Source organism: Melopsittacus undulatus, unplaced genomic scaffold (assembly GCF_012275295.1).
Source record: "Melopsittacus undulatus isolate bMelUnd1 unplaced genomic scaffold, bMelUnd1.mat.Z mat_scaffold_198_arrow_ctg1, whole genome shotgun sequence".
NCBI classification, from domain to species: Eukaryota; Metazoa; Chordata; class Aves; order Psittaciformes; family Psittaculidae; genus Melopsittacus; species Melopsittacus undulatus.
In genome coordinates, this window is record NW_022994153.1 from 27,539 (window position 1) to 55,490 (window position 27,952).

At 48.3% G+C, this 27,952-nt stretch overlaps 1 long non-coding RNA gene across 2 annotated transcripts; it reads left to right on the plus strand.

Moving 5' to 3' along the window:
* Window positions 1-4,975: 4,975 nt before the first annotated feature.
* On the plus strand, window positions 4,976-10,760 carry LOC117438385 (uncharacterized). 2 transcript variants are annotated; one of them, XR_004550733.1, is made up of 5 exons: window positions 4,976-5,554; window positions 8,525-8,600; window positions 9,775-9,891; window positions 10,539-10,599; window positions 10,725-10,760. It is a non-coding gene; the product is annotated as an uncharacterized lncRNA (long non-coding RNA). The 2 variants fall into 2 exon arrangements; XR_004550732.1 differs by lacking the exon at window positions 10,725-10,760 and having other exon boundaries at window positions 10,539-10,701.
* The last annotated feature ends 17,192 nt before the right edge of the window (window positions 10,761-27,952 follow it).

A 27,952-nucleotide genomic window follows, 5' to 3' on the forward strand; every position in this document is an offset into this window, starting at 1 on the left:
TAAGATGGAAAAGCCTCTCCATTGTTTACAATGTGCCAAAAGAATCTAAAAAAGGTTTAGAAACGGAGAAGAGTAAGATAAAAATGACCATACAGGAGTTAAACCAAGCTAGGAAACGGCAAAACCAGGCTAGAAATGGGTAGGAAATGGACCAAAATGGTTTGGAAACTGCCAGAATGGCTTCAGAAGAATTAGAAATGGGCATCAAGAGGTTAGAAATAGCCTGAAGCACATTAGAAATAGGCAAGAGCAGCTTAAAACAGGCCAAAAATGACCACAAATACTAAAGAAGTAGCCAAAACCAGCTTAAAACTAGTAAGGAATGGGCAGAATAAGATGGAAAAGCCTCTCCATTGTTTACAATGTGCCAAAAGAATCTAAAAAAGGTTTAGAAATGCAGAACAGTAAGATAAAAATGACCATACAGGAGTTAAACCAAGCTAGGAAGGGCAAGACCAGGCTAGAAATGGGTAGGAAATGGACCAAAATGGTTTGGAAACTGCCAGAATGGCTTCAGAAGAATTAGAAATGGGCATCAAGAGGTTAGAAATAGCCTGAAGCACATTAGAAAAAGGCAAGAGCAGCTTAAAACAGCCCAGAAATGACCACAAATATTGAAGAAGGAGCCAAAACCAGCTTAAAACTAGTAAGGATTGGGCAGAATAAGATGGAAAAGCCTCTCCATTGTTTACAATGTGCCAAAAGAATCTAAAAAAGGTTTAGAAACGGAGAAGAGTAAAATAAAAATGACCATACAGGAGTTAAACCAAGCTAGGAAACGGCAAAACCAGGCTAGAAATGGGTAGGAAATGGACCAAAATGGTTTGGAAACTGCCAGAATGGCTTCAGAAGAATTAGAAATGGGCATCAAGAGGTTAGAAATAGCCTGAAGCACATTAGAAATAGGCAAGAGCAGCTTAAAACAGGCCAAAAATGACCACAAATACTAAAGAAGGAGCCAAAACCAGCTTAAATCTAGTAAGGATTGGGCAGAATAAGATGGAAAAGCCTCTCCATTGTTTACAATGTGCCAAAAGAATCTAAAAAAGGTTTAGAAACGGAGAAGAGTAAGATAAAAATGACCATACAGGAGTTAAACCAAGCTAGGAAACGGCAAAACCAGGCTAGAAATGGGTAGGAAATGGACCAAAATGGTTTGGAAACTGCCAGAATGGCTTCAGAAGAATTAGAAATGGGCATCAAGAGGTTAGAAATAGCCTGAAGCACATTAGAAATAGGCAAGAGCAGCTTAAAACAGGCCAGAAATGACCACAAATACTAAAGAAGTAGCCAAAACCAGCTTAAAACTAGTAAGGACTGGGCAGAATAAGATGGAAAAGCCTCTCCATTGTTTACAATGTGCCAAAAGAATCTAAAAAAGGTTTAGAAATGCAGAAGAGTAAGATAAAAATGACCATACAGGAGTTAAACCAAGCTATGAAGGGGAAGACCAGGCTAGAAATGGGTAGGAAATGGACCAAAATGGTTTGGAAACTGCCAGAATGGCTTCAGAAGAATTAGAAATGGGCATCAAGAGGTTAGAAATAGCCTGAAGCACATTAGAAATAGGCAAGAGCAGCTTAAAACAGGCCAGAAATGACCATAAATACTTAAGTAACCAAAAATAGCTTAGAACTAGTCAGGAATGGGATGAAGTAAAATGGAAATGCCTGTTAATTGTTTAGAATTAGTCTTACTGAGGCTTACCTGAACCTAGCGACCGTTTCTCACTGTGCAGCTTCTCAGACAGCCAACATGCAAGATCCATTCCCTGGGCATGATGCTCCAGCTTCTCAGCTGTTGGGACTCTGCTCTGGGAGGGGCAGTTTCTGCCTGACCTGGATACTGCTGGTTCTCTTTCTCCCTGCCATCTGGGCTTGCTTCTTCCCCGTGCTCTTCTTTATCTATCTCTGCCACGGATTCTGCTGCTTCCTGCTCTCACAGCCAAGCAGTGGAGAAAAGAGAACAGTGAGGGATTTTTTTATGGACAAATCCCATGCAAGCATTTCACAGGAGAGACAATCCCCTACAAAAATTCTTACCTATGAAACCCAACAGCCGCAGCCACTGCAGCCATTAGCGAGGGCCTGTGCTTGAGCTGCCTCTGCATCTGGAATAAGAAGCATTTATGAAGAAGCCTGATGGCTTTACTGGAGCTAAGCAGTTGTCCAAAGACGGGCGAAAGCAGGAGAGCAACAGCAGCAACTGAAGTCCTTAACAGAAAGGCTGGGATGAGCTGGCCTCCCCCAGGGCTCAGCCCAGCAAGGTCTGTGTGCAGAACAAAAGGAGGGCAATGCACCCTTCCCCCTTCTCATTTCTCCGAGAATCCCAGTCTCCAGATCCTTCAGCACCTTAAAGCTACAGTCAACAGTCTAATTTCCCAACTAAGCACAAGATTAGATCAGAGAAAACAAGCAGGGAACGCCTTGGCTGCTTTAGAAACAGCTATTTCAACCCTGGCCCCTTTCCCTCCCAGTGCAGGTACAGTGTGAATTACGGACCTCCAGGTAACCCCCCCCCCCCCCCCCCCCGTGCCTTCACTCCCCTCAGTACCGAGCACCGAGAGGCTTCCCGTGCCGAGCGGCCAGCAGGCAGGAGAGGCCCCTCTGCGCACGTCCAAGGCACGGCCGGGCGGCCGGGCCCGCTCCCCTCCCCGGTAAGCCCGGCCCCGCGGTGGGCTCGGCTCTCACCTGCTGCTGCCGGGACCCGGACCTGGACCCGGACCCTGCCCGCCGCCATGCTGCTCCCGGGGGCTGCGCCTGCCACACCGAAACGGCGCGGAGGGACCGGAGCCGGCGGGCGGCCACCAGACTGCGGCCGCATGGAGCCGCGCTTGCTACAGCCCGCCGGAAACCGGCGGGCACCACGTGACACCAGCCACTTCCGGGGACAGGGAGCACCACGGCTCATGCGCGGAGGCAGGGCTGCAGTACCTAACCTGGACACAAGATGGCAACAGCGAGCGGCGCCAGCCGCCGAAACGCCCGCCACCCCCCCCCCCTTCCAGCCCTGCCGATCATTGTCATGTCATCCTTATGGGATCACTGTCGGGGCTGCAAGAGTGTCTGCCGGCTGCTCTGCATCTCTGCCACAGAGCCTTGCTTCAAGCCTGCTTTCATCACGTTGACAACTGCTTCAGAGCAGAGATCTGAACAAAAACACTGGCCAAATTATCACCGAGTTGCTAAACAACTACTATGTTAATACCCACACAGCTTTTATGTCTAGAGACCATTGCTGAGCCCAGAACCTGTAACCTCCATCCCAAGGAAATGCTCAAGATCTGCCTCTGATCATAATACACACAGACTTGCACTACAGATGCTGCACCTGGCCCAAATACACACCATGAGTAGAGCAGCTCCAAGGCAAACACACACACACAAAACACTACACATGCTGTGACACCAACAAACAGAGAATAACCTACACAGGCACAGTACCTCCCAGACGGAGCAGCACATCTGCCCGGATCACATGCACAGACCCAAGAGCAAAGCAACCGGGCTCCTGAGGAGCCTGAGAACCAGGTCTGACAAAACCAAATCATTCCAAACACAAACACAAATAAGATAAAAATGACCATACAGGAGTTAAACCAAGTTAGGAAAGGGCAAGACCAGGCTAGAAATGGGTAGGAAATGGACCAAAATGGTTTGGAAACTGCCAGAATGGCTTCAGAAGAATTAGAAATGGGCATCAAGAGGTTAGAAATAGCCTGAAGCACATTAGAAGTAGGCAAGAGCAGCTTAAAACAGGCCAGAAATGACCACAAATATTGAAGAAGGAGCCAAAACCAGCTTAAAACTAGTAAGGAATGGGCAGAATAAGATGGAAAAGCCTCTCCATTGTTTACAATTTGCCAAAAGAATCTAAAAAAGGTTTAGAAACGGAGAAGAGTAAGATAAAAATGACCATACAGGAGTTAAACCAAGCTATGAAGGGCAAGACCAGGTTAGAAATGGGTAGCCTGAAGCAGATTAGAAATAGGCAAGAGCAGCTTAAAACAGGACAGAAAAGACCATAAATATCTAAGAGGTAACCAAAAACAGTTTAAAACTAGTAAGGAATGGGTAGAATAAAAATTCTGTCTTAAATTTCTATTCAGATCTGAATGGAAAGTGAACACCTTACTTCATTGTAGGGTGAAATTAATGTGAAATAAACAGTACAGGGGCTATTAGGAACTGCCCATTCAGAATGGTGTGTGCCTTCCTGAGGGTTGTGTTTATGTACCCACTCTTCCAAAGTCTCCCAGAACTGAACAGAATCATAAAGTCTCCAAGAGGATTTACTGAATCACACACAAATGAAGTGGTTGCGTCTTCTCATGCACAGAACATTCATTTGATAGAATGTCTCTGGGGCTAGGTGAGGAAGAAGACCAACCAGCTAACAGATGGAACAAAACCCCATCACAACACTGCAATCACACCTCACTCTGTGGGCCCTGTGGATAGAACTAGAATTTTCCATTGCTCTCAGGTGCCTCGTTAAGGCACTGAGGGCATTAGTAAGCCTTAATGACCCTAAACAGCCTCACCTGTGCACCAGACCACACCCAGGAGCCCTATTTAAACCGAGCTCTGTACCTCAGTTTTCTTTAGAACTCTGTTGGAGGAATGCTGCTCTTCAGCTCTGTCCCTGCCTGTGAAGATTGTTAGTCTGGACTTCAGACTGACTGCCCGGCTTGATCTTCTATATGATTATAGAGCAGCTTGGCAATTGCTGGACCTGATGGTGATTTGTGGACTGGATTGCTGCTTGTTCACAAGCCTGATAGACTCCTGGCTGGACTTGGCTGCTGCTGGACCTTCTCTTCTTGGGTACCTTGAAATTGGGCCTAGGCTGGCAGAGGTCTCTTCTCCTGCTGTGGGAGCCCAGAGGTGGCCTGGTCTGCTCTTGTTTCCTGAGGGCTGTGGAGATCCCTGCAAGGTTTGTGGGCAGTGTGGAGGATACGGCTCTGAGGGTGAGCCTGTGCTGCGGCACCAGAGGGGCCTCTTGCCAGGGAGCCGGGAGTGCTGTGTGCTCTGCCTCACCAACTGCCTCATCCACAGAGAACAGCTGGGCTTCTCTGGGCCTTTTGCATGGATTTCTTTGCCTTGAGCAAAATATTTGGCTGCTGAGTTATGAACTAACTCCTTAGACCTGTTTGAGGCACTACAGTGAAGAGCTGCAGGTAAAGGCCTGCAGTCTAAGGAGCAAATTATGTTTGTTTTCCAAGTGCCATGAAGTGCTGCCCCAGAAGTACCACTGCAAGGCAAAGTATGTGGGGCTGGTGTGCCCTTTCTCTGCTATATGTGTGATTGGACTTGGAAATGGCTTTTAATTGCAATGTTTCATATCAAGCTTGTGGGGAGAGTCTTGCTGAGGCTGACACAACTCCCAGTTTGACTGAGTTAACTGGCTAATTGGAGAGACATGGGAAGATGTACATCGAAAGAGAGTAAGAGGCTTCTGAAACAGGAGGTGGAGAAAGCGAACTCCATTCAAAATCCATTACCAGGAGCTTCAGCCAGCCTCAAGCAGTCATCTGTAATGCAGCTAAACCAAGGTAAGTGTTGAGCCTTACTACTTTTACTGATAAGACTTTACTTTTTAAAGCAGTGTGCTGAACATGTTTAAGTGTTTCTATGTATATTTGCAAACATAACTTCTATTGATGTGTCTCAAATGCATTTGGAAGCTAGTTTGTGTGTTTGTGTGCTCTAGTGCTCCTCAGAGTTGCTACAACTACCAGGTGCTAAAAGCCCTTCAGAATAAGACTAAGCAGGAGCTGCAAGGATATTAAAAGCAAACATTCAGATACTAATCAAACTTCCTACATGTCTCAATAACTGAACAAGTTCTATTGTGTGTGCACAGCTACGCAATAGTGCACTTTCTGGGTTTGGCTAGGAAAAGATGTCTTAGCATGGTGTTTGCTCTCTCAGGTGAGTTCAAGGCCTGACAGAGCTGGTTGAACCAGTGATGCAGGTGTTGGTCCATCTTATTCAGCCTGGTGAGGTTTCTGTTACTTTGCTTCAGGGCAGTGAGTGAATCATTTTGTTTGGGAGGCTGCAGCTGTGTCTAACCCTGTTTCTATGCTGGTTGGGGAAGGAATGCCTTATGGAAAGGAAGTATACCTGTGTGGTGGTAATGATTACATTGCTGAAGAGATGTTTAAGGCTATACAGCAGTGGTGCTAGATTTAATGCATTGAGACCCTTTGTTATATGTATATGATGTAGTTAAAAAGTATGTCTTGTGATTATTTGTATATGTACAGTTGTATAAAGTTAGTCCTTGTTACAATAGCCTATTTTGTGCTTCTGCATTGGCTCTAGATAACTTGGACCTTCTATCGAATTGATTTTGGCCCAGGTTCACAGGGTTAGTCATAAAACTGAGTTCTTCATAGGACTGGGGCTCCTGAGATATTTTTGAGTCTTTGTGCCCTCTAAGTGAGCATAACCTGCACACAGCATGGTATTCTCAGCTTCTAGAAACAAGTGCTAGAGGATTAGCCTATTAAGTTATGGGGAGAGAGAGGAAAACAGTACCAAGTACTAGCTCTTGTTACATTTGGTTCTAACTGTGCATGTCATTAGAAATTAGAAATAACAAAAAGCTTTTTTTTTTTTTTTTTTTTTTCCCCTGCCAAGATGGTCAGAAGCAGAGAGCAATTTTCTTGGATTTAGTACTTGTCAGACTTTTACCCAATTCGGTATTTGATCCTTTCTTAACCCATGGAGGGGAGCTGAGCAGTTTTGTTGGCATTCAGCTTCTGAGCTGCTCTTTTCTTCATCAGGAGAAAACCTTTAAATCACTCACAGACTAATAGAAAATAAACAAACACAGGGTTTAATTTTTATACTTAACTGCTCCACATCTCACTTGAAAAGTTCATGATCATGTTTTAAGAGACTTGCTCATCTCTGGGGGGTGGGCATTTTCCTCCCTGCATGGAGAAGTTCCCTTAGGGTGAAAAGAGGGGAAATTTTAATGGGTTACAGAATGATCTTTCTAAATTCTTGATTACTTTCAATTTTGGGTATGTAATATCTACTGGAGTTCTTAATCAATTGGTGTTTCTAGGTCTTTATTGAAGCTAGAGAGCTGAGTTAGTTTTTTTGTGCGATGTCATGCTAACTGTTGGGTGATGGCTTTTCATAGACATGTTTGAGTCAGCTGTCTGCATAGTGGCTGCCTAGTTTCTCCCATAGGGCAATGCAATGAAGTGTAGTATGTTCTAGAAAGCCTACATGTAGGATGTATGGATTTTGATGGCTGCTGCAGGAGAGGAGTATTTGTTGTTATTGTGGAAATTTGTTGCTGGGTTTTATACTTGCTTGAGTTTGGTGTGTTTTCATCTGGAAAAAGCAGGTTGTATGCTTGGAACAAGAATTTAGCAAAGCTGGAGAGACAGAAGTGCAAATGCTAAATGAAAAAAGCAGAACCTGATGGGTGGTACCTGTTAAATAATGTTCTGTACTGGTGCCAATCAGGGCAGTGTAATGATCAGGGCTTCTATGCATGAGCTTCCTAGGATGTAACATGCTCTATCTGTGCTCTCCTGGCAATATGCTCTACTTTGCTCTTAAAGTCTTCAATTTTTACATGAGTACTTTTTTGACTTTTTTTACCCCATTGAAGTGGATGATTAAATAAAAGCTGTTGTCACTTATCACCAGTCTTAACCTCTCAACACCCTTGTGGTAATAGCACTACTATAAGACTTAATCCTCTTGTTTCATGCCAGCTTTGTGTTGGAGGAGTTACTGTCCCAGAGTCTGTACTCAGTTTATACCAGAGCACAGAGCTCTAAGCTACTAGTAGTAGTCACAGAAACTGAAATCATGAACACTTCCCAGTGATGCTTAATCAAATCTGTGTTAAGGAAGCTGTGGTAGAAAAATGTTTGAGAGCAAAATTTAACAGTGATGGTTTCTGAGGTGTATGGGTAGGTTTAAGTTTTGGTTACTGTAAAATGAAATACATAAACCCATGTATCTATCAGCCTTTCTATAAGGAGTGTAATTAGATCCTTGCCTAGTTAATTGAAGTACTTGTGTGCCAAAGCTTTGTTGTGAAACTGGGAGAAGGTTCTTCCTGTGTGTCAGGCAGTGGCCTTTAACATGGAACTTGCCATTTTAGTATGGAAATTGGAGGCAGCAATCTTAAATTTGCTTTCAGATGACATTTATGAGCTAAACTCAATCATTTATTTGTGGTAAGCTGACACTGAGAGAACTTGTCTTTAGACTAGAGTGGATACTTGGGAAACTTTTTTTCCATTAGAATACCTCTATTTATCGGATGGGTTTACATGGGGAACCTGGAAAATTGCTTCAGAAGTACAAATCACTGGAATTATGGTCATTTTGTGCATATCTTCTCACTTGAACATCATATCTATAAGATATTGATTATAATAGGGGACCTGGTTATTTATAAATGTATAGCCACATTTTAAGGGATTTTAAGGTTTATTTCTTTCTTGAAGAAGCAAAGAACTTTTATTTTTGTGTAATTTTGCATGTAGCCTGACCTTGGAAGATCAAAAAAGAAGAGGCTGCATGTCAAGAGAAGAGAGAAGAGGTGGCGTGTGTAACGGCGAGGTGAGGAGCGGCGTCGGGCAGAAGAGGGGGCATGAGAAAGGCACCCTGGGCAAAGGGAATCCCTGTGGGCACAGGGCGAGGTCACGTAAGAGCATGATGGCACCTTTGGGGGGCCCTGAGGAGCGTTGTGTGCTGGGCGACCTCCCTGTAAGCAGGGCTCAGGTCTTTGCTACTCTTGGTTTTGGCCTTTGGCCGTCTTGCTCCTTTGGCTGCCCGGAGAGCGTGGCAACCCTGTAAGGAGGGTGAGAGCCAGCGTCTCCGCACCCGAGGGGGAAATAGAGCTCTCTTGGACCCCCAGGCCACCCTGTAAGCAGGGGAGGGCCATTTCCCTGTCCCTCTCCTCTGCCCCAGCAGCTCTCTGCCTGCTGGTGGCCTACCCAGCCTGACCCCCTGTTGTCAGGGCGTGTCACAGCATCTGGCCCTTGGCCTGTTGAAGCTCTCCGGCTTCCATGCAGCCCTGGGCATGGTCTGAGGCTCTCCTCTCTTGCTTGGTGAGTAGGGTGACTCCCCAGACAGTGGCTGCACAGAGACCGTCTCCCTTTTTGGGACGTTTTGGTTTGTGTTTGTCTTGTCCTTGTCTATCAATGTGAGGGAGTGAGTGAGCTTGTCCTTTAGGCACCTGTTAAAATTGCTGCAGCTTAGCTTAAGCCTCCCTGGAAGGAGAGCAGGTCTCTGTGCAGTAACAGGGGCGTCTTCCCTAAGTCCACGAGCGGAGGGATGGTCTGGACTCGCCCCTTCTTTCCAAAGACGGCGCCAAGCCACTTAGTCGTGGTGCAGGCAATGCGACCTGCCTGTAGTCAGGATCTGGGTCTCTGCCTGCATGGCTGCCTGTGCTGCTGGTGGCCTGGCAGCGTGACCCCCTGTTGTCAGGGCGTGTCACAGTATTTTCCCCTTTGTGCCTGGAAGCCGGAGAGCTTCAATACGCCGTCACCATAATGAGAACAAACCAGACCTTGTCAAGCCCCAGTCCCTTCCCTCTGTACCACTGACCGGGAGCTAGTGAGAATGCATGTACAGTTTAGAGTGAGCTACTGCGTGGGGCTGCAGAGTGGTAATGGAAGGGCTAAAGGCATGAAGCAGATTTGGGATTGGAGCACTGTGTTTCCAGCTTTGACATCAGTTTTCTGTTTTACTTCAGTGCAACTATTTTAGTAATTATTTTTTTTCTTATTAGTTCCTGTCCTTCACCTCTTGGGGAGTTTACTTACTGGATGCACTTCCTGGCCTTGTGTTTGACGCAGCAAAAGAAGATGTGGCACTGCGGACGAGCATACTGAGGAAGCTGCTTCTGGTAAGTAGGTGGAAGTAGAGAGAATAACAGTGCATTCAGCTGGAACTTCAGCACTGAGGCAAGCATGTATCTTGCTGATCTGCTTTGAAAGCTCAGGGCAAAGGCACTACCTTGTCCAGCAGCATAATCACTTCTTTTGAAGTCATTGACTCTTCAGAGGTTTGCTCCATCTGAAGCATTGTCTGCTTTTTTGCACTGCCTTTCTTTGGTATAACAGTGTCCTTGGATAGGTTGCTTCCTTATAAATGTAATGGTGTTTGCTTTGGAACAGTCAGACAAGCTTAGCTCCTGTTGGGCCAAGCTCTTGAATCTTTAAAAGTCAGCTAAGCTGTAAATTGTTCTGCGATTTCCTTGCGATAGTCTGGTTGTGCTGCCGGTCAGCACACAGAAAGAACAGGTCCCTTTTTCAGCTACACTAGCAAGTCTTTTAGCACAGCAGGGAGCTGTGGAGCAGGAGAAAATGAACGTCGGGTTTGGTGTGTGAATAGTTCTTGGGGAATGGGTAGAAGAAAGGGTTGTGTTGGGAGTAAATGTTAGGCTCTGCAAAGCTGAGAAATGTCCAGGTTTTTGCTGCGATACTGAACCTCTTTCTCTTTAGGCTAATCTATTTAGCTTGAATTCATGTGGGTAACTCTGTGCATGTTTAGCAGGTGGATGTAGCTGACTCAAGGGGAAAGCTGAGCAACCTTGGATACTGAGCTCTAATTGGTGAGTCTAGAGGTTACTACTGTTTACAAAGCTAATGTTTATAACTTGTTTGTTCTTGTATTTGTAAAATTGCATTTGTGTATTTTGTAATACTGTATTTGTAAAAACACCGTGGGAAACTACAGCCTTGGCAGAGATCATTCTCTGCACGAAAACATGGGAAATTACAGAAGCATAACAAGACAATTGACCTTGCTTATGCCTGCCAAGAATCTTCTTGTCCAGCAACAAGGCTCAGGGTATTGGGATCGCTCACTGCGTGGCCTTGGCTCTGCAAGAATTGCATGAGTGCGGACTTGTAGAAATGCTTTTTGTTGTGTTAATAAAAAAATGGAGAGGGTGAGGGTGGATGAGAGGGACTATTGATTTTGTACTTGTATGGGTTGTTTCTGTACCCCTATGATGTTTTCCTCCCTGACTGTAACTTGTTAGAATAGTTGCCTTAACTGAAAAAGGAGAGGGTGAGGCTGGATGGGAGGGACTATTGATCTTGTATGGTGCCGCGGCCAGGTGGAGGGGAGAAAACACCGATACGATGTAGGTTCACAAAATGCTCCGTTTATTGATTACAAAGCTGCTCTTAATATACTGTCTTACACGTGATCACGCATTACTTGATTGGCTGCTTCACTTTGCCCACGAGGGATACACGCTCCCCTTTACCTCTCCTGATTGGTTTCACGCCTTCGCTTCAGCTTAGCGTTACATCATGCTTCTGCAATTACTGGCATCCTGTTATTGCATTCCTGTTTTGCTGATCTTGACACTTCTTCTTCTTTTAACCTGGGGTCATAAGTTCACTTTCTCACAGCTTGCTGTAGGCCTCTTCAAGCGCCCATGCTCGACCCCCAACATCTCCCCCTCTTTTTTCAAATAAGGCGTTTGTCATCTGCTGCATGCGTTGCATAATACATTGTAACAAACAAGGTCCAAAAAACAAAATTAACAACATAATCATTATTGGTCCGCTAAACATCATGATTAAACTCCTTAACCAACTACTTATTCCTAACGATTTTAACCAAGAGTCTATAGGATTTGTTTCTACAGTAAGTTCTTTCATATTTTCTTTAAGTTCAAACAAATTCTTGTGAATAGATTCAGAATGATCAGAAAGATTCATACAACACATGCCCAGAAGCATTCTAATGCAAAGGGGATGTGAAGCAGCTGCAGAAGTAAACTGTACAGTGTTAACAGTCAAGGAGTTACACTCCCCCCCCCCTTTTTTTTTTTTTTTGATCAGACAAAAAGCCATTTATTGCAAAGCTTTAACTCCTTATATACTATTGCTTACACACACCTACAGCAATTTGGCATATCATGATTGGATACTTGTCGTGAAGACCCTTAGTGACTAACATATAATTGGTTAAACACAGGTGTGAGAACTTGACCTCGAATGCTTGCCAACAGTCCACAGTTCTCATAACTCAGTGAATTACAGCTTCTTCTTATCTTGCTTGCTTAGGCTTCCTCGGGCCTCCCATGGCCTTGCTGTATCCCTCAGAGTTATTCAGAGCTCATGTACCAAATATTCATTTTCCTGTGAGAACACTGTCTCCACATCTCCCCCTTTTTAGTTTTACGAAAAGTTTTTGACAATTTATTGTGTCTGCTCTATCACTGCTTGACTTGTGTAATATAACAACCCACTACTCTAGGTAGCATTATTTCAGTAAGATTAGTCTGATTTGAAGTCACTTGAACCTTTATAACATGTGGCATATCAGTGAATCCTACACACCATGTAACAGGTTGGAATAGTTGGGATTTAACAGATATGCTCAGTATACTTTTCCATTACCCATGGTCACACATAATAGCACAGATATTACAAAGATTTTACAAAGATTTCTACCATTGCTGTTTCTTTATGTGGTTGAGTTCTGCGGCTTGGTATGTTTTGCTGGCAGCCAGTATGGTCCTGTTGATAGCTGTACACAGCTGGGCCTACCCTTTTTCTCCTGGATGGCTCTCTGATAACAGCGGAGGCCATCCCTCACATCAAGGTCTGGCATGACATGTGTCTCCACTGCTCTACGCCTGCTGGGTTGCAGCCAGCAGCGAAGCTAAAGGTTCTTCTTGGTGGCAAACACAGAGGCCAACCCAGTCTTGCCCTTGACTGTGGTAGCAGGCATTTGGTCAATCTCTGTCCTTGCACCTTGTTGTCAATGCAGAGTTTCACCTGCTTAACCCAGTAACAAGTCACTACTACAGCAAAGCACACACAGATTTACATTAGCAGAGTAACTATCACAGAGTGCATCAGCATGTTGAAGATGCTAATGGCAGCGAGGGACTAACCAAAGAAACTTCTTACCAGTGGAGTTCTCCCACCCTCTTAATTTGTTCCATTACTTGCTTTATAACAGTACCATCATCTTAGAATCTTTCTAGCTTTTGCCTTAGTATTTTCTAGCAGCTACTGCAAATTTGCTTTCTTTAACATCTCTTTTACAAGTGACAAATCCATACAATACAACGTATAGTTTCTTATTAGCAACTGGCTAGTAAATACAGGTGGTTTTATACACAAAATCACAACCTCTAATAATAGCTACTTTACAAGCATGCATATTCAAGCTGTTAATTTTCAGTTGCCCTCAAGTGATTTTTTTTGTTGTTGTTGTTTTTTGTTGTTGTTGTTTTTTTTTTTTCAAAGTTGCTCACCCTGCTTTGCACAGCTAAAACCACCGGCCTATCGGCAACTGCGCTTTTGCATTAACCTTTTCTTGCCCGAAAGGTTAAACTGCTACCTGTTAAAACTTTTACATGAACCTGACAACAAAAAATATACAGAACACTGTCTGCCCTCATCACACACACACACAGACACACACACACACATATGGGATCCCACAAGCACACTCCACACAACTACAATATTTGAAACACAAAATCCAGACAATCATTGTTCCCACTACACAGTCCCACATACAGGACGTGGCACAAGGACCCTGTAAAGACTATCAGGAAACCAGCTCCGAGAAGCATCATCGCAGTGCAAGGTGGCAGGCTGAACCTTAGCAGGCGTCCCCGCAGAGGCTCTGCCTCCCTTACATCGCATGAGGCTTGGGCTTTTATACTGACCAAAATGCACACTCGTTCCGACACAGGTGGCCAGCCTATGTTGGAGGAAGTTGCCAGCAATATCTATAAAGGTTTCCAAGGGTAGATAGAAACATGGACATACTTATATTTACCAACTTCTAGTACTTGAGTATCACAGAGCAACTGTATCAAAGGAGTAGTATACGGGGTCCCAACTCCACGGTCTTACACATTCTGCCCGATACCCCTGATAAGAGCATACAAGAGACCTTCCCATCTCGGGTGGGAAGCACACACACCATGGGAAACTGTGCAATACATCCACATCCCCCACCCATCTCACTTCTCCCTTTACAGCTACCCATTTATCATGAGGATATGGGGGATATAAATCAGGCTTCTTTTCCGGATGAATAGGCTCCAGGTCAAAAGCACCATCCAGGTCAGCATCAGCATTATCAGGCATCAGAATCTCAGGAGCAGCAACAGCAAACTGATGAACGTGCACAGGCTCCATCTCGGGGTCAATAGGGCTCAGGTCGAAAGGATCGTCTTCATCCCCGTCCTCAGTCTTCGCTGCTGCAGCGGCAACCAGTGGAGGTTCGGGGGGGGGGGGGGCATGCTGATCTCCATGATCTCATTTTTTTTTTTACTTTAACATCTCTAAAACAGTTCTCCAAATGACTGACAAACTTTTCACAGCATCATTGCCTTTTGTAGCTGCATTCCACAGCTTAACTCATGCCCCATTCCACAAGGATATCTCAAATCCGGTAGACTCATAAATCTCTGGGTAATGTGTCTTCGACCATTTCAACATTAACTTTAGGTCTGTCTCTTTAAGGGTTGCTCCCTTCACCTTAGGAAGGACTGAAAACATCCATAAATCAGGGGCTTCTTCCTTAGTAATTTTCTCCCAAGTCTCGAGATTAAAAGCTTCACCGACTCCCACAATTCTTCCCCTGTCTTACGCCATTGATCTTTGGAGAATAACTGTCCCGTATTTTCTAACAACCCCCTTCGTCAGCACCAAAATAAAAAGTCCACAAGTTCCTGTCGGGGTATTGAGTACCCTGTTTTCTTCGCTACACATAGCACTCCTTCTGTCGTAGCCTTTTCTATCGCTGATACAGCGAAACCCATCCCGAACCAGACCGCAGTCTGCCTGACTCACCGGTCAGCCGTGGCCACGTAATTTGAGCTCTTTTCCTGCCTCTCTCGGGCAGCCGGGATCTCCACCTTCTCTCGTCCACGGTCTCTCTCTCTCCTGGTATCACGTAGGGTCACCAGAATGCCGCGGCCAGGTGGAGGGGAGAAAACACCGATACGATATAGGTTCACAAAATGCTCCGTTTATTGATTACAAAGCTGCTCTTAATATACTGTCTTACACGCGATCACGCATTACTTGATTGGCTGCTTCACTTTGCCCATGAGGGATACACGCTCCCCTTTACCTCTCCTGATTGGTTTCACACCTTCGCATCAGCTTAGCATTACATCATGCTTCTGCAATTACCGGCATCCTGTTATTGGATTCCTGTTTTGCTGATCTTGACACTTCTTCTTCTTTTAACCTGGGGTCATAAGTTCACTTTCTCACAGCTTGCTGTAGGCCTGTTCAAGCACCCATGCTCGACCCCCAACAGTATGGGTTGTTTCTGTACCACTATGATGTTTTTCTCCCAGACTGTAACTTGTTGTACTTGTTGTCTGAACTGAAAAAGGAGAGGGTAAGGGTGGATGGGACTGGCCATCGATGTTGTACTTTTATGGGTTGTTTCTGTACCCCTATGATGTTTTCCTGCCTGATTATAACTTGTTATAATTGTTGCCTTAAAAAGGGAGAGGGTGAGTGTGGATGGGATGGACTATTCATCTTGTATGGGTTGTTTCTGTACCCCTATGATGTTTTCCTTCCTGACTGTAACTTGTTATGATTGTTGTGTTAATTGAAAAAGAGGGTGAGGGTGGATGGGATGGACTATTAATCTTGTATGGATTGTTTCTGTACCACTATGATGTTTTTCTCCCTGAATATAACTTGTTATAATTGTTGTGTTAATTGAAAAAGCAGAGGGTGAGGGTGGATGGGAGGGACTATTGATCTTGTACTTGTATTGGTTGCTTCTGTACCCCTATGATTTTTTCCTCCCTGACTGTAACTTGTTGTAATTGTTGTGTTAATTGAAAAAGGAGAGGGTGAGGGTGGATGGGATGGACTATTGATCTTGTATGGGTTGATTCTGTACCCCTATGATGTTTCCCTCCCTGACTATAACTTGTTATAATTGTTGCCTTAACTGAAAACGAAGAGGGCGGGGGTGGATGGGAGGGACTATTGATCTTGTATGAGTTGTTTCTGTACCACTATAATGTTTTTCTCCCAGACTTTAACTTGTTGTACTTACTGTCTGAACTGAAAAGGGAGAGGCTGAGGGTGGATGGGACTGGCCATTGATGTTGTACTTGTATGGGTTGTTTCTGTACCCCTATGATTTTTTCCTGCCTGATTATAACTTGTTATAATTGTTGCCTTAAAAAGGGAGAGGGTGAGTGTGGATGGGATGGACTATTGATCTTGTATGGGTTGTTTCTGTACCCCTATGATGTTTTCCTCCCTGACTGTAACTTGTTATGATTGTTGTGTTAATTGAAAAAGAGGGTGAGGGTGGATGGGATGGACTATTAATCTTGTATGGATTGTTTCTGTACCACTATGATGTTTTTCTCCCTGAATATAACTTGTTATAATTGTTGTGTTAATTGAAAAAGGAGAGGGTGAGGGTGGATGGGAGGGACTATTGATCTTGTACTTGTATTGGTTGTTCCTGTACCCCTATGATTTTTTCCTCCCTGACTGTAACTTGTTGTAATTGTTGCCTTAACTGAAAAAGCAGAGGGTGGGGGTGGATGGGAGGGACTATTGATCTTGTACTTGTATGGGTTGTTTCTGTACATATAAGATGTTTCCCTCCCTGACTGTAACTTGTTATGATTGTTGTGTTAATTGAAAAAGGAGAGGGTGAGGGTGGATGGGATGGACTATTGATCTTGTATGGGTTGTTTCTGTACCCCTATGATTTTTTCCTCCCTGACTGTAACTTGTTGTAATTGTTGCCTTAACTGAAAAAGCAGAGGGTGGGGGTGGATGGGAGGGGCTATTGATCTTGTACTTGTATTGGTTGTTTCTGTACCCCTATGATTTTTTCCTCCCTGACTGTAACTTGTTGTAATTGTTGCCTTAACTGAAAAAGCAGAGGGTGGGGGTGGATGGGAGGGGCTATTAATCTTGTATGGATTGTTTCTGTACCACTATGATGTTTTCCTCCCTGACTGTAACTTGTTATGATTGTTGTGTTAATTGAAAAAGGAGAGGGTGAGGGTGGATGGGATGGACTATTGATCTTGTATGGGTTGTTTCTGTACCCCTATGATTTTTTCCTCCCTGACTGTAACTTGTTGTAATTGTTGCCTTAACTGAAAAAGCAGAGGGTGGGGGTGGATGGGAGGGGCTATTGATCTTGTACTTGTATTGGTTGTTTCTGTACCCCTATGATTTTTTCCTCCCTGACTGTAACTTGTTGTAATTGTTGCCTTAACTGAAAAAGCAGAGGGTGGGGGTGGATGGGAGGGGCTATTAATCTTGTATGGATTGTTTCTGTACCACTATGATGTTTTCCTCCCTGACTGTAACTTGTTATGATTGTTGTGTTAATTGAAAAAGGAGAGGGTGAGGGTGGATGGGATGGACTATTGATCTTGTACTTGTATGGGTTGTTTCTGTACCCCTATGATTTTTTCCTCCCTGACTGTAACTTGTTGTAATTGCTGTGTTAATTGAAAAAAGAGAGGGTGAGGGTGGATGGGATGGACTATTGATCTTGTATGGGTTGTTTCTCTACCCCTATGATGTTTTCCTCCCTGACTGTAACTTGTTATAATTGTTGCCTTAACTGAAAAAGGAGAGGGTGGGGGTGGATTGGATGGACTATTGATCTTGTATGGGTTGTTTCTGTACCCCTATGATGTTTTCCTCCCTGACTGTAACTTGTTGTAATTGTTGTGTTAATTGAAAAAGGAGAGGGTGAGGGTGGATGGGATGGAGTATTGATCTTGTACTTGTATTGGTTGTTCCTGTACCCCTATGATTTTTTCCTCCCTGACTGTAACTTGTTGTAATTGTTGCCTTAACTGAAAAAGCAGAGGGTGGGGGTGGATGGGAGGGGCTATTGATCTTGTACTTGTATGGGTTGTTTCTGTACCCCTATGATGTTTTGGCAGGTAAGTCAATTTTGCAGGTAAGTCAATTTTGCAGGTAAGTCAATGCTAGATGATAGATGATGTTAGATGAGTACATGATCGATGGTAGATGATAGATGATGACAGATGTATACATGATACATGGCAGATGATAGATGGCAGATGAGAGATGATAGATGACGGCAAGGCAAGGCAAATTAGGCGCTAGGTAGATCCGTCCCGGGTCGCCGCTAGGGCTAGGGTCGTCACTAGGGTTAGGGTACACTCTTCCTGACATTAGGGTTAGGGTACACTCTTCCTGACATTAGGGTTTGGGTGCACTCTTCCTGACATTAGGGTTATGGTGCACTCTTTCTGAAATTAGTGTTAGGGTACAGACTTCCTGACATTAGGGTTAGGGTGCACTCTTCATGACATTAGGGTTAGGCCGCACTCTTCCAGACATTAGGATTATGCTGCACTCTTCCTGACATTCGGGTTAGGCCGCACTCTTCCTGACATTCGGGTTAGGCCGCACTCTTCCTGACATTAGGGTTAGGCTGCACTATTTTTTTCCCCCCCATGAGGGCCAGGGTACCCACTTTTCCCCACGTCAGGGGTTAGGCTGCACTCTTTTTTTCCCCCCCCATGAGGGCCAGGGTACCCACTTTTCCTCACGTCAGGGGTTAGGCTGCACTCTTTTTTTCCCCCCCCATGAGGGCCAGGGTACCCACTTTTTCCCACGTCAGGGGTTAGGCTGCACTCTTTTTTTCCCCCCCCATGAGGGCCAGGGTACCCACTTTTCCCCACGTCAGGGGTTACGCTGCACTCTTTTTTTCCCCCCCCATGAGGGCCAGGGTACCCACTTTTCCCCACGTCAGGGGTTAGGCTGCACTCTTTTTTTCCCCCCCCATGAGGGCTAGGGTACCCACTTTTCCCCACGTCAGGGGTTAGGCTGCACTCTTTTTTCCCCCCCCCATGAGGGCTAGGGTACCCACTTTTCCCCACGTCAGGGGTTAGGCTGCACTCTTTTTTTCCCCCCGTGAGGGCTAGGGTACCCACTTTTCCCCACGTCAGGGGTTATGCTGCACTCTTTTTTTCCCCCCCATGAGGGCTAGGGTACACACTTTTCCCCACGTCAGGGGTTAGGCTGCACTCTTTCTTTCTTTCTTTCTCCCCCCATCATGAGGGCCAGGGTACCCACTTTTCCCCACGTCAGGGGTTAGGCTGCACTCTTTCTTTCTTTCTTTCTCCCCCCCCATGAGGGCCAGGGTACCCACTTTTCCCCACATCAGGGGTTAGGCTGCACTCTTTCTTTCTTTCTTTCTCTCTCCCCCCCCATGAGGGCCAGGGTACCCACTTTTCCCCACGTCAGGGGTTAGGCTGCACTCTTTCTTTCTTTCTTTCTCCCCTCCCATGAGGGCCAGGGTACCCACTTTTCCCCACGTCAGGGGTTAGGCTGCACTCTTTCTTTCTTTCTTTCTCCCACCATCATGAGGGCCAGGGTACCCACTTTTCCCCACGTCAGGGGTTAGGCTGCACTCTTTCTTTCTTTCTTTCTCCCACCATCATGAGGGCCAGGGTACCCACTTTTCCCCACGTCAGGGGTTAGGCTGCACTCTTTCTTTCTTTCTTTCTTTCTCCCCCCATCATGAGGGCCAGGGTACCCACTTTTCCCCACGTCACGGGTTAGGCTGCACTCTTTCTTTCTTTCTTTCTTTCTCCCCCCCCCATGAGGGCCAGGGTACCCACTTTTCCCCACGTCAGGGGTTAGGCTGCACTCTTTCTTTCTTTCTTTCTCCCCCCCCATGAGGGCCAGGGTACCCACTTTTCCCCACGTCAGGGGTTAGGCTGCACTCTTTCTTTCTTTCTTTCTTTCTCCCCCCCCATGAGGGCCAGGGTACCCACTTTTCCCCACGTCAGGGGTTAGGCTGCACTCTTTCTTTCTTTCTTTCTTTCTCCCCCCCCATGAGGGCCAGGGTACCCACTTTTCCCCACGTCAGGGGTTAGGCTGCACTCTTTCTTTCTTTCTTTCTCCCACCATCATGAGGGCCAGGGTACCCACTTTTCCCCACGTCAGGGATTAGGCTGCACTCTTTCTTTCTTTCTTTCTTTCTCCCCCCCCCATGAGGGCCAGGGTACCCACTTTTCCCCACGTCAGGGGTTAGGCTGCACTCTTTCTTTCTTTCTTTCTCCCCCCATCATGAGGGCCAGGGTACCCACTTTTCCCCACGTCAGGGGTTAGGCTGCACTCTTTCTTTCTTTCTTTCTCCCCCCCCCATGAGGGCCAGGGTACCCACTTTTCCCCACGTCAGGGGTTAGGCTGCACTCTTTCTTTCTTTCTTTCTTTCTTTCTCCCCCCCCATGAGGGCCAGGGTACCCACTTTTCCCCACGTCAGGGGTTAGGCTGCACTCTTTCTTTCTTTCTTTCTTTCTCCCCCCCCATGAGGGCCAGGGTACCCACTTTTCCCCACATCAGGGGTTAGGCTGCACTCTTTCTTTCTTTCTTTCTCCCACCATCATGAGGGCCAGGGTACCCACTTTTCCCCACGTCAGGGGTTAGGCTGCACTCTTTCTTTCTTTCTTTCTCCCCCCCCCATGAGGGCCAGGGTACCCACTTTTCCCCACGTCAGGGGTTAGGCTGCACTCTTTCTTTCTTTCTTTCTCCCCCCCCATGAGGGCCAGGGTACCCACTTTTCCCCACGTCAGGGGTTAGGCTGCACTCTTTCTTTCTTTCTTTCTTTCTCCCCCCCCCATGAGGGCCAGGGTACCCACTTTTCCCCACGTCAGGGGTTAGGCTGCACTCTTTCTTTCTTTCTTTCTTTCTCCCCCCCCATGAGGGCCAGGGTACCCACTTTTCCCCACGTCAGGGGTTAGGCTGCACTCTTTCTTTCTTTCTTTCTCCCCCCCCATGAGGGCCAGGGTACCCACTTTTCCCCACGTCAGGGGTTAGGCTGCACTCTTTCTTTCTTTCTTTCTTTCTCCCCCCCCATGAGGGCCAGGGTACCCACTTTTCCCCACGTCAGGGGTTAGGCTGCACTCTTTCTTTCTTTCTTTCTTTCTTTCTTTCTTTCTTTCTCCCCCCCCATGAGGGCCAGGGTACCCACTTTTCCCCACGTCAGGGGTTAGGCTGCACTCTTTCTTTCTTTCTTTCTTTCTCCCCCCCCATGAGGGCCAGGGTACCCACTTTTCCCCACGTCAGGGGTTAGGCTGCACTCTTTCTTTCTTTCTTTCTCCCATCATCATGAGGGCCAGGGTACCCACTTTTCCCCACGTCAGGGATTAGGCTGCACTCTTTCTTTCTTTCTTTCTTTCTCCCCCCCCCATGAGGGCCAGGGTACCCACTTTTCCCCACGTCAGGGGTTAGGCTGCACTCTTTCTTTCTTTCTTTCTCCCCCCATCATGAGGGCCAGGGTACCCACTTTTCCCCACGTCAGGGGTTAGGCTGCACTCTTTCTTTCTTTCTTTCTCCCCCCCCATGAGGGCCAGGGTACCCACTTTTCCCCACGTCAGGGGTTAGGCTGCACTCTTTCTTTCTTTCTTTCTTTCTTTCTCCCCCCCCATGAGGGCCAGGGTACCCACTTTTCCCCACGTCAGGGGTTAGGCTGCACTCTTTCTTTCTTTCTTTCTTTCTCCCCCCCCATGAGGGCCAGGGTACCCACTTTTCCCCACGTCAGGGGTTAGGCTGCACTCTTTCTTTCTTTCTTTCTCCCACCATCATGAGGGCCAGGGTACCCACTTTTCCCCACGTCAGGGGTTAGGCTGCACTCTTTCTTTCTTTCTTTCTCCCCCCCCCATGAGGGCCAGGGTACCCACTTTTCCCCACGTCAGGGGTTAGGCTGCACTCTTTCTTTCTTTCTTTCTCCCCCCCCATGAGGGCCAGGGTACCCACTTTTCCCCACGTCAGGGGTTAGGCTGCACTCTTTCTTTCTTTCTTTCTTTCTCCCCCCCCCATGAGGGCCAGGGTACCCACTTTTCCCCACGTCAGGGGTTAGGCTGCACTCTTTCTTTCTTTCTTTCTTTCTCCCCCCCCATGAGGGCCAGGGTACCCACTTTTCCCCACGTCAGGGGTTAGGCTGCACTCTTTCTTTCTTTCTTTCTCCCCCCCCATGAGGGCCAGGGTACCCACTTTTCCCCACGTCAGGGGTTAGGCTGCACTCTTTCTTTCTTTCTTTCTTTCTCCCCCCCCATGAGGGCCAGGGTACCCACTTTTCCCCACGTCAGGGGTTAGGCTGCACTCTTTCTTTCTTTCTTTCTTTCTCCCCCCCCATGAGGGCCAGGGTACCCACTTTTCCCCACGTCAGGGGTTAGGCTGCACTCTTTCTTTCTTTCTTTCTCCCCCCCCATGAGGGCCAGGGTACCCGCTTTTCCCCACGTCAGGGGTTAGGCTGCACTCTTTCTTTCTTTCTTTCTTTCTCCCCCCCCATGAGGGCCAGGGTACCCACTTTTCCCCACGTCAGGGGTTAGGCTGCACTCTTTCTTTCTTTCTTTCTCCCCCCCCATGAGGGCCAGGGTACCCACTTTTCCCCACGTCAGGGGTTAGGCTGCACTCTTTCTTTCTTTCTTTCTTTCTCCCCCCCCATGAGGGCCAGGGTACCCACTTTTCCCCACGTCAGGGGTTAGGCTGCACTCTTTCTTTCTTTATTTCTCCCCCCATCATGAGGGCCAGGGTACCCACTTTTCCCCACGTCAGGGTTTAGGCTGCACTCTTTCTTTCTTTCTTTCTGCCCCCCGCATGAGGGCCAGGGTACCCACTTTTCCCCACGTCAGGGGTTAGGCTGCACTCTTTCTTTCTTTCTTTCTCCCCCCCCATGAGGGCCAGGGTACCCACTTTTCCCCACGTCAGGGGTTAGGCTGCACTCTTTCTTTCTTTCTTTCTTTCTCCCCCCCCCATGAGGGCCAGGGTACCCACTTTTCCCCACGTCAGGGGTTAGGCTGCACTCTTTCTTTCTTTCTTTCTTTCTCCCCCCCCATGAGGGCCAGGGTACCCACTTTTCCCCACGTCAGGGGTTAGGCTGCACTCTTTCTTTCTTTCTTTCTTTCTCCCCCCCCATGAGGGCCAGGGTACCCGCTTTTCCCCACGTCAGGGGTTAGGCTGCACTCTTTCTTTCTTTCTTTCTTTCTCCCCCCATCATGAGGGCCAGGGTACCCACTTTTCCCCACGTCAGGGGTTAGGCTGCACTCTTTCTTTCTTTCTTTCTTTCTCCCCCCCCATGAGGGCCAGGGTACCCACTTTTCCCCACGTCAGGGGTTAGGCTGCACTCTTTCTTTCTTTCTTTCTTTCTCCCCCCCCATGAGGGCCAGGGTACCCACTTTTCCCCACGTCAGGGGTTAGGCTGCACTCTTTCTTTCTTTCTTTCTCCCCCCCCATGATAGCCAGGGTACCCGCTTTTCCCCACGTCAGGGGTTAGGCTGCACTCTTTCTTTCTTTCTTTCTTTCTCCCCCCCATGAGGGCCAGGGTACCCACTTTTCCCCACGTCAGGGGTTAGGCTGCACTCTTTCTTTCTTTCTTTCTCCCCCCCCATGAGGGCCAGGGTACCCACTTTTCCCCACGTCAGGGGTTAGGCTGCACTCTTTCTTTCTTTCTTTCTTTCTCCCCCCCCATGAGGGCCAGGGTACCCACTTTTCCCCACGTCAGGGGTTAGGCTGCACTCTTTCTTTCTTTCTTTCTTTCTCCCCCCCGATGAGGGCCAGGGTACCCACTTTTCCCCACGACAGGGGTTAGGCTGCACTCTTTCTTTCTTTCTTTCTCCCACCATCATGAGGGCCAGGGTACCCACTTTTCCCCACGTCAGGGGTTAGGCTGCACTCTTTCTTTCTTTCTTTCTTTCTCCCCCCATCATGAGGGCCAGGGTACCCACTTTTCCCCACGTCAGGGGTTAGGCTGCACTCTTTCTTTCTTTCTTTCTGCCCCCCGCATGAGGGCCAGGGTACCCACTTTTCCCCACGTCAGGGGTTAGGCTGCACTCTTTCTTTCTTTCTTTCTTTCTCCCCCCATCATGAGGGCCAAGGTACCCACTTTTCCCCACGTCAGGAGTTAGGCTGCACTCTTTCTTTCTTTCTTTCTTTCTCCCCCCCCATGAGGGCCAGGGTACCCACTTTTCCCCACGTCAGGGGTTAGGCTGCACTCTTTCTTTCTTTCTTTCTCCCCCCATCATGAGGGCCAGGGTACCCACTTTTCCCCACGTCAGGGGTTAGGCTGCACTCTTTCTTTCTTTCTTTCTCCCCCCCCATGAGGGCCAGGGTACCCACTTTTCCCCACGTCAGGGGTTAGGCTGCACTCTTTCTTTCTTTCTTTCTTTCTCCCCCCCCATGAGGGCCAGGGTACCCACTTTTCCCCACATCAGGGGTTAGGCTGCACTCTTTCTTTCTTTCTTTCTTTCTCCCCCCCCATGAGGGCCAGCGTACCCACTTTTCCCCACGTCAGGGGTTAGGCTGCACTCTTTCTTTCTTTATTTCTCCCCCCATCATGAGGGCCAGGGTACCCACTTTTCCCCACGTCAGGGTTTAGGCTGCACTCTTTCTTTCTTTCTTTCTGCCCCCCGCATGAGGGCCAGGGTACCCACTTTTCCCCACGTCAGGGGTTAGGCTGCACTCTTTCTTTCTTTCTTTCTCCCCCCCCATGAGGGCCAGGGTACCCACTTTTCCCCACGTCAGGGGTTAGGCTGCACTCTTTCTTTCTTTCTTTCTTTCTCCCCCCCCCATGAGGGCCAGGGTACCCACTTTTCCCCACGTCAGGGGTTAGGCTGCACTCTTTCTTTCTTTCTTTCTCCCCCCATCATGAGGGCCAGGGTACCCACTTTTCCCCACGTCAGGGGTTAGGCTGCACTCTTTCTTTCTTTCTTTCTTTCTCCCCCCCCCATGAGGGCCAGGTTACCCACTTTTCCCCACGTCAGGGGTTAGGCTGCACTCTTTCTTTCTTTCTTTCTCCCCCCCAATGAGGGCCAGGGTACCCACTTTTCCCCACGTCAGGGGTTAGGCTGCACTCTTTCTTTCTTTCTTTCTTTCTCCCCCCCCCATGAGGGCCAGCGTACCCACTTTTCCCCACGTCAGGGGTTAGGCTGCACTCTTTCTTTCTTTCTTTCTTTCTCCCCCCCCCCATGAGGGCCAGGGTACCCACTTTTCCCCACGTCAGGGGTTAGGCTGCACTCTTTCTTTCTTTCTTTCTTTCTCCCCCCATCATGAGGGCCAGGGTACCCACTTTTCCCCACATCAGGGGTTAGGCTGCACTCTTTCTTTCTTTCTTTCTTTCTCCCCCCCCATGAGGGCCAGGGTACCCACTTTTCCCCACGTCAGGGGTTAGGCTGCACTCTTTCTTTCTTTCTTTCTTTCTCCCCCCCCATGAGGGCCAGGGTACCCACTTTTCCCCACGTCAGGGGTTAGGCTGCACTCTTTCTTTCTTTCTTTCTTTCTGCCCCCCGCATGAGGGCCAGGGTACCCACTTTTCCCCACGTCAGGGATTAGGCTGCACTATTTCTTTCTTTCTTTCTCCCACCATCATGAGGGCCAGGGTACCCACTTTTCCCCACGTCAGGGTTTAGGCTGCACTCTTTCTTTCTTTCTTTCTGCCCCCCGCATGAGGGCCAGGGTACCCACTTTTCCCCACGTCAGGGGTTAGGCTGCACTCTTTCTTTCTTTCTTTCTCCCCCCCCATGAGGGCCAGGGTACCCACTTTTCCCCACGTCAGGGGTTAGGCTGCACTCTTTCTTTCTTTCTTTCTTTCTCCCCCCCCCATGAGGGCCAGGGTACCCACTTTTCCCCACGTCAGGGGTTAGGCTGCACTCTTTCTTTCTTTCTTTCTTTCTCCCCCCCCATGAGGGCCAGGGTACCCACTTTTCCCCACGTCAGGGGTTAGGCTGCACTCTTTCTTTCTTTCTTTCTTTCTCCCCCCCCATGAGGGCCAGGGTACCCGCTTTTCCCCACGTCAGGGGTTAGGCTGCACTCTTTCTTTCTTTCTTTCTTTCTCCCCCCCCATGAGGGCCAGGGTACCCACTTTTTCCCCACGTCAGGGGTTAGGCTGCACTCTTTCTTTCTTTCTTTCTTTCTCCCCCCCCCATGAGGGCCAGGGTACCCACTTTTCCCCACGTCAGGGGTTAGGCTGCACTCTTTCTTTCTTTCTTTCTCCCCCCCCATGAGGGCCAGGGTACCCACTTTTCCCCACGTCAGGGGTTAGGCTGCACTCTTTCTTTCTTTCTTTCTCCCACCATCATGAGGGCCAGGGTTACCCACTTTTCCCCACGTCAGGGGTTAGGCTGCACTCTTTCTTTCTTATTTCTCCCCCCATCATGAGGGCCAGGGTACCCACTTTTCCCCACGTCAGGGGTTAGGCTGCACTCTTTCTTTCTTTCTTTCTGCCCCCCGCATGAGGGCCAGGGTACCCACTTTTCCCCACATCAGGGGTTAGGCTGCACTCTTTCTTTCTTTCTTTCTCCCCCCGCATGAGGGCCAAGTGTACCCACTTTTCCCCACGTCAGGGGTTAGGCTGCCACTCTTTCTTTCTTTCTTTTCCCCCCCCATGAGGGCCAGGGTACCCAGGGCCCCCCCCACCCCTTTCTTTCTCCCCCATTAGGGCCAGGGTACCCTCTTTTCCCGACGTCAGGGTTAGGCTGCCCTCTTTCTTTCATTATGGCTGGGGTGCCCCCTTCCCGACATTAGGGTTAGGGTACCCACTTTCCGCCATTAGGGTTAGGGTACCCCCTTTCCGACATTAGGGTTAGGGCCCCCCCCCCCCCTATCTCCGACATTAGGGCTAGGGTGCCCTCTTCCCGACGTTAGGGTTAGGGTGCCCTCAGTCTGACATTATGGCTGGGGTGCCCCCTTCCCGACATTAGGGTTAGGGTACCCACTTTCCGCCATTAGGGTTATTGTCCCCCCTTTCCGACATTAGGGTTAGGGCCCCCCCCCCCCCTATCTCCGACATTAGGGCTAGGGTGCCCTCTTCCCCACGTTAGGGTTAGGCTGCCCTCAGTCTGACATTATGGCTGGGGTGCCCCCCCCGACATTAGGGTTAGGGTACCCACTTTCCGCCATTAGGGTTATTGTACCCCCTTTCCGACATTAGGGTTAGGGCCCCCCCCCCCCTATCTCCGACATTAGGGCTAGGGGTGCCCTCTTCCCGACCTTAGGGTTAGGGTGCCCTCAGTCTGACATTATGGCTGGGGTGCCCCCTTCCCGACATTAGGGTTAGGGTACCCACTTTCCGCCATTAGGGTTAGGGTACCCCCTTTCCGACATTAGGGTTAGGGCCCCCCCCCCCCCTTTCTCCGACATTAGGGCTAGGGTGCCCTCTTCCCGACATTAGGGTTAGGCTGCCCTCAGTCTGACATTATGGCTGGGGTGCCCCCTTCCCGACATTAGGGTTAGGGTACCCACTTTCCGCCATTAGGGTTATTGTACCCCCTTTCCGACATTAGGGTTAGGGCCCCCCCCCCCCCTATCTCCGACATTAGGGCTAGGGGTGCCCTCTTCCCGACCTTAGGGTTAGGGGGCCCTCAGTCTGACATTATGGCTGGGGTGCCCCCTTCCCGACATTAGGGTTAGGGTACCCACTTTCCGCCATTAGGGTTATTGTCCCCCCTTTCCGACATTAGGGTTAGGGCCCCCCCCCCCCCTATCTCCGACATTAGGGCTAGGGGTGCCCTCTTCCCGACGTTAGGGTTAGGGTGCCCTCAGTCTGACATTATGGCTGGGGTGCCCCCCCCGACATTAGGGTTAGGGTACCCACTTTCCGCCATTAGGGTTATTGTCCCCCGTTTCCGACATTAGGGTTAGGGCCCCCCCCCCCCTATCTCCGACATTAGGGCTAGGGGTGCCCTCTTCCCGACGTTAGGGTTAGGGTGCCCTCAGTCTGACATTATGGCTGGGGTGCCCCCTTCCCGACATTAGGGTTAGGGTACCCACTTTCCGCCATTAGGGTTATTGTCCCCCCTTTCCGACATTAGGGTTAGGGCCCCCCCCCCCCCTATCTCCGACATTAGGGCTAGGGGTGCCCTCTTCCCGACATTAGGGTTAGGGTGCCCTCAGTCTGACATTATGGCTGGGGTGCCCCCCCCCGAC